The sequence below is a fragment of the Palaemon carinicauda genome, chromosome 36 (genome assembly GCF_036898095.1).
Source record: "Palaemon carinicauda isolate YSFRI2023 chromosome 36, ASM3689809v2, whole genome shotgun sequence".
Classification (NCBI taxonomy): domain Eukaryota; kingdom Metazoa; phylum Arthropoda; class Malacostraca; order Decapoda; family Palaemonidae; genus Palaemon; species Palaemon carinicauda.
Genome location: NC_090760.1, coordinates 58,281,011 through 58,291,010, shown reverse-complemented (window position 1 = coordinate 58,291,010; position 10,000 = coordinate 58,281,011).

Here is a 10,000-nt window from a genome sequence, read left to right as displayed (position 1 = left end):
AATCTCCCATCCAAGATGTCCCAACTTTTTCTTCTCTGCATCACACCTGGAATTAGAGATATCCAACAAGATTACACAGGATTGCTCCATACAACAAGCCACATAGTCAGCCTTCAGTCATACCTTCAGGACAACATCAGCCGCTTAAAACACGGATATTTCTTCGCGAAAGAAAACGTCCTTACAGTTCGATATCCTGAGAATCCAGCTTCCCCACTCACCACATTTTTTTTTTCTCTCAAAAACCCATTGTCATCCACATTTACCACTACTCAACCCACCAAGTGCATCTACACCTTTTCAAGTTCACCTAACTCATTCTAAAAAAACTTATAATTTCCTTTGAGCCCAAATGTTTGAGTAAGAAAATCCTTAATTACAAAAAGACCTACTTTCTTGCCCCACCGAGATAGTAAAGAGGATTTTTTTTTTTATAATTATGGCTAATTATTTTTCTTATTCTTATAATATTTCTTCCTCCTATCGCAGTCTCTACTAATCACTGGGAGTTCCTACTTTGGAGCATTTTTATTTCTAAGGTCCCTCCTTTCGGCTCTATTTTGCAAACTTGAAATATATAAAACACATCACGAGACAGGTATACTCTTTCAATTCAAATTATACGTGAAAGTTGTAATATTTGCAAAAGCAGACATCAAGCCGAGGACGGACAGTCCAATGGAACAGAAATATGAGCAGGCTACTGTACTTGGAGATAAACAATGACCACGTCTTACTTGTTAAATTATGCTTTATATTTATTTTGTTTTCTAGTCTTCATTCCTTCAAAGTGAGTTCTTATTAAAACCAGTAGTACAACTGTTTTTGATACACTGATTCTAGAGAAAGGGAGACAAAATTTTTTTGGTATATATGTCGTATTGATTCCTATTTGTAGTCTTTCACAAAAATAGATGCAAGTGTACCAAATCCATCTGAGTTGTATCAGACCGAGAAAGTAACATTATTATTGGGGTGTCTACTGAACGATAGCTCTTCGAAAAGACTGAAATCTCCCCCGAATAACACTGCAATGAAGCTTCTTCCTCTTCAGAGTCTAGGTCGTCCTCTGATCCGAAATCTATCACTTAGAAGACCAAACAACACCTCCTCCATAAAAAGGTTTTCTTTTGTTAAAATCTGTTTTGTCTTTTATATGAATTTTCGGTTTATTTAATAGTGAGGAGAGTCTAAATTAATTATCCTCTCTCCATGTATAGACTATATGCTTTATAGTTTATGTTTAATTTGGAGATAGTAAATTGACCAAATAAACCAGCTACTCGTTGAGGTACTATGGCTACTGAGTTATTGGGTCCCTCGAATGGCCAGTTAGAACCACATTGGATCTCTCTGTCTCTGTCTGTCTCTCTCTCTCTCTCTCTCTCTCTCTCTCTCTCTCTCTCTCTCTCTCTCTCTCTCTCTCTCTCTCTCTCTCTCTAGTTGTGACTTATTTCTCCTTTGCTTACTCATAAACCGGATAGTCTCTTTTATTATTTACATATTCTCTTCTTTCTTCATACACCTGACAACATACAATAACCGAAAATTTCTTCTTCATTCAAAGGGTTTAGTACTTCGTTGTAATGGTTCAGTGGCTAATCTTTTCTTGGTATGGGTTAAGTTGACTCTTTAACTATTACAAGCAGCTCTTTGAGGAGAAGGACAGGATAAAATCAAACCATTCTTCTCTAGTTTTGGGTAGTGTCATAGTCTCTGTGCCATAGTCTTCCACTGTCTTAAGCTAGAATACTCCTGCTTGAGAGTACACTCAGGCACCCTATACTATTTGTTTCCTTATTTAATTCTCCCACTAGAATATTTTCCCCATTGAAGCCCTTGGGCTCGTTATATTCCGCTTTTCCAACTAGGGTTATAGCTTAATAATAATAATAATAATAATAATAATAATAATAATAATAATAATAATAATAATAATAATAATAATAATAATAATAACAATAATAATAATAATAATAATAATAATAATAATAACAATAATAATAATAATATTTTTTTTTTTATAATTTATTTGAAGCTATGTTTCCTATTTCTATTCAACGAAATATAAAGAAATATAATATTTCCATTATATCAATCAGAACAGTAAGTCATACTTCAATTCAATTATGTATTGAAGAGCGTCTTTGTTTTCTAGCTGGATTATGTAGAAAGCTGACTGAATTTAAGAGAAGTATTTATTTTTTCACCAAGTGATTGGTAAGATGATATATCTTCTTAAAGGGATTTTTAAGAAAAGAGTAAATGATTACAGAAAATAATCTCCTCCATTCTACTTTACAATATCAATATGTAACTACAATACAAGAGATCAAAGAAAATCTTAAAACACAAGAGAATCTTTTAATGGGAAACATCCATCAAAAAATATACCTCTGAATATATTCATGTAAAAGCATACATTATATACTGTTACTTGTAAGGAATAAATTGGAATTGAGAGAGTGCGCTGCTGAAAAGCAATGAGGAAGTTTTTGAACTAAATACCTTATGAGAGTGGTGGTCTTTCGACTGTTGAAAACTGCCCTTGTAGATAGTGATCTTGTCTTACAGAACTATATACTCACTGAAACAACTTTCGTGGAACATTTAAAAAAACACAAACTTCCATTTTTTTTTTCTTTTTTTTAGTCTCTTGAATTATTTTATTCCTATTCATTTATATAATATTACCGAGAACAGGTAAACAATTCTTTCAACCTACGACAGTTGCAATATCAAGGAAATATATGATATTGCTATCTTCAATAGGAGATTTTTTTAATTTTTCATTTCCGCAACCCACTCCTAACTTTACCTGTAATTTTCGAGTATTACTTGTACTTGTATTAATTACATCCAGCCTTAACCTGATTTGTATCCTTCACCCTGATAAGCTTCGCCAACTTGCTAGTTGAATGTAGCAATCCTGAAAAAAGAAATGTCCGAAGAATCGTGAAATTGGACAAGAAATTTAATTTTGCCGATGCAGCCATAGTATTATTATTATTATTATTATTATTATTATTATTATTATTATTATTATTATTATTATTATTATCATCATAACTATTATTCTTATTACTAATACTACTACTAATAATAATAATACTATTATTATAAGAAATAATGAAGAATTATAATAAACTATTTTAAAAACAGCAGCAATATCAAAACGTATATTTCATATATAAACTATAAAAAGGTTTATGTCTGCCTGTTCAACATAAAAAAAAAAAAAAAAAAAAAAACATTTGCTGCTAGTTTGAATTGTTGAAGTTTAACCGATTCAACTATCCGATAAGGAAGAGCAATCCACAACTTGGTTACAGCTGGTGTAAAACTTCTAGAATACTATGTAGTCTTGAGCCTCATAATGGAGAAGGCCTGACTATAAATATCAACTACAGGCCTAGCATTAAGAATAGGATGGAACTGTGTGGGAAGATCTGAAAGAGAAGGATGATCAGAACTATTTATATCTTAAAGAACATACATAACGAGGTAATTGAACGACTGTGCCAGATATTAAAATCTATATCAGGAATATGAAACTAAATAGATCGTAAGTTCCTGTCCTTCAAATTAAGATGAGAATCACCAGCTGAACACCAGACAGGATAACGATACTCGAAACAAGGGAGAATAAAATAATTAAAACACTTCTTCAAAATAGATTGATCACCGAAAATCGTAAAAAAACTTTCTCAATAAGCCATTTTTTTCGTGCAGTTGCAGAAGACAGAGGCCTTATGTGTTTTTCAAAAGTATATTTGCTGTCGAAAATTTCACCTAAAATTTTAAAAGAATCATACAGAGTTAAAGACATTATCGATGCTCAGATCCGGATGTTGAGGAGCCACTCTCCATGACCTACTTACAATCATACTTTGAGTTTTGTTAGGATTCAACATCCTTTACCATAATTTGCAACATGCATTAATTTTAGTTAGGCCTCTATTCAGGGATTCAGCAACCCCAGTTCTACTTTCAAGAGATGGAATTGATGCAAATAGTGTAGCATCATCTGCATATGCAACAAGCTCACTTTCTAGGCCAAACCACATGTCATGTGTATATAGTATGAAAAGTAATGGGCCAAAATACTACTCTGAGGAACACCAGATATCACATTCCTATTCTCACTATGGTGCCCATCAACAACAACTCTTTACGATCTATTACTTAAAAATTCAATAATGATGCTACGAAACGACCCAATCATTCAAAATAGTTTGAGTTTGAAAGCAACACACTCATGACCAACACGGTCAAAGGCAGCACTAAAATCAAGGCTAATCATAAGAACTTCCTGACTGCAATCAAGGGATTTCTGTGCAGCATTGGAGATTGTAAGAAGTGCATCACATGCTCTAAGGTCTTTATGAAAACCAAATTGTAAAGTACGAAACAGATGATTACCTTAAGCAAACCTATTAAGACTTATTGCTAATAGTTGAAAAACTTTAGATTATAGGGGAGTTATGAAAATTGGGCAGTAATCAGTTGGACTTAAGCTAACACAAAAATATTTATAAAGTGGAGTAACATTACTAATTTTCTAACAGGTGCTAAAAGCTCCTCCTCTTACTAACCTGCACAAAATAATTGATAACTTTGGAGCTAAGAAATCTACAGTTTTTATAAGTAGTAAAGGAAAAATACCATTTGGGTCTACACTTCCATAAGCACCAAGGTCCATCAATATAGCTTTAATTTTGCAAGATCGAAAAGCTAAGCTATTTAGTTAAGCCTCTGGAAACCAGAATGAGGAAGACCAAGTTTCTCATCACTCTGCTTACTGTCAAACACATCATCTAAAAAGGTTGCCTTATCCTTTAGACAGTGAGTGACAGAGGCATGTGGTTTAATTAAATTCAAGTAAAGGAAGAACTGTTAAATTTTCACCAAAGAATGCAGATTTAAGGGTAATCCACCGCTTATGTTCCTGAGTTGTACCAGAAAGGGTATCGTTTATGGTTAAATTGTATTCCTTTTCAGTTGAAGCATAAATTCTCTAAGCAAAAGCTCTAAGTTGAGTATACTTATTGTGAATCTAATCTGATCTATTACCCTTCCAAAGATGATAGGTTTCTTCAAAAATGCACATCTACAATCATCATTGAACCATGGTTTGTCCTTTACCTTGGCACACGAGAAGCAATACGCCTATCAATTATGTTGACAACATTCTCATTCAAAGAGACAACAGGATCAACACCACCATATAATTGTGACTAATTCAGGCCCAAAAGATCACTCAAAATCTCATTCCAGTCTTATAGATATTTCATAAAAACCTTACCTGAGTATGATACATCAGGACCGGCCACTCAGTTTTCACTACTAATAAAATCAAATCATGATCTCAACTGAAGGACACATCTTACTTATTATGACGCCAGGGGAGTCGGAGTATACAAGGTCCCAACAGTTACCAGACCTGTGAGTACCTTCACTTATGATTTGCTCATAGGCCGATTTAGAGGCAAAGTCTAAAGCTCTTAAACCATGGCGATTAGTAGGCAAAACAGAATTTAATCACTCCTTATGGTGAGTATTGCAATCACCAACAAAGGCAAAAGAGGCCTTTCTATCATCTTCTTGTATCTTGGCCATACTACTAAGAAGACAATCGAAGATAAAATCATGCATGTCTGCATTCCGGTAGATCGAACGCAAATGAGAACTGTTTTTTTCTGCCACAAACTTTTATTACCTGAATTTCATGATATCCACATTCATAAGAGGACTTATGAGAAGCAGGGTATTTATTCCTAAATACACCGCCATTCCCCTGGCCATGGGAATGGCATCCTGTTTCAAAAATATTTGCTTCTTAAAACCAGTCATAAAGAGCTCAGATGAGTGCTTCATATTATAAACCAAAGTTTCTGAGCATAAAAGAATATCATACTGTCTGGAAGCAACTGTAAGGTCTTGAATATTTGCATGAAGACCACGAATATTACAATACAGTAGACGACATTGACGAAATCTAAGACATACTGGTCTCGGATTTCACTCAATGTCTCCAGAGAGAATAAGAATTAATAGTAATAAAAAAGATAAATCATATTTAAAAAATTAAATTAACAAGAATGGTAATAAAGTGTAATATATTTCGGGGCACTATCTAACCCGTGAAAAACTACTAATTTATATAACATTGTAGTCGGTGTTTGTTCATTGGAAATTTTTTATATATGTATAACATTGTGGACATTTGTATTACGAATTAGCAAAGTTGACATTTAGCATGTTATAGCATAGTGAAACTTTTTCCGAGTTGGCCTAATTAATATCTTGCATGTGATTGAAACTGTGGGTTAACCAAGGTGGTGTTTTGTAAAATATTGTAGCTTCAAGCTAAATTATCATTGTACGTTTGATGTCATGATAAAAATATGTTTATTTATGAATACAATGTGCAGTTGATGCAATTGTAGTGGTTTTGTTTTGAGATTGAATACATATTGCTTCCTCTACACTCACAAGAAGTTCACACTCAATATTGGGGTCTTGAAGTTACACATTGTTGTTCCATGAATTAGGGACAAGGTTGTATTGTACATATTCCCATTCAATCTCATCCGACTGTAATTCTGGTTATCAGGTATCAAAGAGGTTATGTAGAGCTAACGTACTATTCACAAAAGGAGTCATACTTGGTCTTTCCCTTAGGACATTGAGTTACTGCCAGCTGTTTTGAAATAGCAAGTGCTTTGTCTGTAACAAAGTGTGACGTTTTAAGGGGACAAGTTGTTTAGTGTTTATTACTAACAAAATAGAGGCATGGCCAAACTTCCTAACAGAAGAAGCAATCTTACTACCTCAACACCAGGGGAGTAAGTATATACTAGATCCTAGCAGTTACCAAACCTGTGAGTGCCTTCACTTATGACTTGCTAATAGCCTAATTCAGAATAAACTTTCAAAGTTTTTAGCCATGGTAATCAATTGGAAAATTTGAATTTAACAACTCCTTATGGTGAGTTATGGAATTGTCAACAAGCACAAAAGAGGCCTTTCCATTATCACCCTGTATCTTAGCATAATGGCAAGAACACAATTGAGCTTAGAATAATTCATTTCTGGATTCCAATAGATTTTACATAAATAAGCTGTTATGCCGGCCACAAACTTCAATGATCTGATTCTCATGACATCCACATTCATTGTAGTACTTATGCGAAACACGAAACTCAGTCTTAATATGCATTACCAACCACGATACCCGGGAACAGGTTTACATTTCAAAATTATTGTTGTCTTATAATCATCATCATCATCATCAACTTTAACCAGTCCACTGCAGGACAAAGGCCTCACACATATCATTCCACTCCCGCTTGTTTATGGTATTTCTATGTCAGTCTACTCCCGCAAATTTTCTTAGTTCGTCCATAGATAGTCTCTTTCCTCCCCCTGGCTCTTTTACAATCTTTAGGGACTCTTTCTGCTATTCTTAATGTCCATCTGTTATCTGTCATTCTCATTGTATGTCCTGCCCACGTCTATTTCTTTTTCCTACATCTTGCTACAATATCCTTTACTTTAGTTTGCTCTCGTATCTTTTACTGTTTCTTAGTGTTATTCCTTTTATTATTCTTTTCATGCCTTTTGCAGTTGTAACTAGCTTATGTTCTACGGCTTTAGTAAGGCTTCAAGTTTCTAATGTATACGTTAAAACTGGTAGAACAATCTCATTAAATACTTTTCTTTTTAAAGAAGGTGGTATTTTACTTTCCAAATTCTCATTTTGTTTTCCCAAATCTCTTCTTTCCATGCTTATCCTTCTTTTAATCCCGGACTCGTTTCCTGGGGAAACACTTATTAACAATTACCAAAGGTTCGTCCATAACTCTTATTTGTTGGATTTCAGCATTTCCATTAAACATTATCTAAGTTTTACTCATATTCATTTTCAGTCATATATTTCTGCTTTCTCTACTAAAATCTTCTGTCCTCTTTTGCAATTCCTCCCATTATCCAATAGATACAACTATGTCATCTGAAAATTTTAAGTTGATAAGGTATTCCCCATTAATATTAACTCCTACACTTTCCAAACCTAAATTTTTAAAAACTTCCTCTAGGCATTCTTTGATTAATTTTGGAGAGATTAGGTATCCCTCTATGTATATATGCATAACCAAAATATTTCTCTCTCTTTTCCTCATACCATTTTATATAATGTCAATTCCTATATATTATTCCACGTTCTCAGTACAAATAATCATGTTATAAGTTGTTTAACAACACTTCCTACTAACGATATAATAATGATTTATTAGGTATTGTTACCTGGACGTATTAATCGATAAAGAGGCGCAAAGCCGAACACGAACAAGGTATTTTCACGGAAACAGATAAGGACTTGCACACCATTTCAAAGAAACATTTGCTTCAGCCATCGACGAGCTCATGAGAATAAACATTTTCTTTGGATGAATAAGCATGGAGGACAAAAGCGACAGAGAAGCAGCAAAGAGGATAAATAAACACAGAGATAAGTCAATATGCAGTGGCATATAATGAAAAGAAGAGTTTTAAAACTGGAAATTAAAACCTATGATTTTCTATCTTTCGTTCTATGTCATCAGTTCAGGGCAGGCCATTGATAGCTTTATTGTCTAGATATTCATTAAAAGAAAAACAATAGACATACAAACAAACCCACGGACCAAAAGATTTGGAAACCAAGATTTGAACATATACAAATAATAAATAATAATCATCATCATACTTTGATAAAAATTTTATCAAAGGGATTTACAGTTTTTTTTCATATATCAGAAATATACTTTTTGCTCGAAAAAAAATTCACATGTAAAGAGAAAGAAACATCAATTCTTTTACATTCATTGCCAATTTCCTTTGTCCTTGAGATCTTGTAATAAGAATATTCATGGAGATGATTAGACTTCTTTCTTTAATGTACACGAAGGCCAATAAGGCATACAGTTTGGAAATAGAGGAAAGAAGATCCTTGCATACTATACGATAATAGCTTATCATTTATGGAAAATATTTGCAAAAGAATGTGTACATTCAAATGGAGAGAGGGAGAGTACTTGCGTCTCTACTCGTCAAGACTTTCTTAATACACACACACATATATAAATATAAATATAAATATATATATATATATATATATATATATATATATATATATATATATATATATATATATATATATATATATATATATATATATATATATATATTTATTTATACATATATAGAATGTTTATGTATACAGTGTATATGCATAAATATATATGGAATATATATATGGAATATATATATATATATATATATATATATATATATATATATATATATATATATATATATATATATATATATATATATATATATATATCATCAGTGAAGGTAGCGGCAGCCAGTACTTTTTATTCCTCTGGATAGCTAGGTTGGTAGCGTCGCGGTCTTCTGTTTCAGAGGTCCTGAGTTCCCGTCCCCGCTAGGGCGCGAATAGTGTGACACCTTTTACCGGGGATTACTCCACAGGGTGGTGCCTGGGGGGGAAGTTCGAGGGGGCTAGTGATAGTCCCTGCTGGCTTATGGTCGCCGAGGAGATGATGTCGATTGTCTCAGGGGAGACCTAAAACCCGCAACTTTAACTTTTAAAATGGACAGGGAAATAGCAGTCCTAAAAACCCATTTGTTATAAATCCCGGCGTTTCGTGATAGTCATTATCACATCTCACAGGGCTACAAATAAGAAGTACAGAAAAATTAATGACAAATATAAGAATTAATTTAAGGAGTAAACATTAGTAAAAAAAAAAAAAAAAATAAAAACTCAAGTGAAAATATGTATACCACAGAAGTGGAACTAACCACGCAGAAGTACAAATAAAAACTAGATGGCAACAACAACTACAGAACAAAACAAAGAAAGCTATGACAAGTACAATTGAGTGGAGGAAGCTTGAGTGTTTAACGAGGGAACCAGTCTTTTAATTAGAAT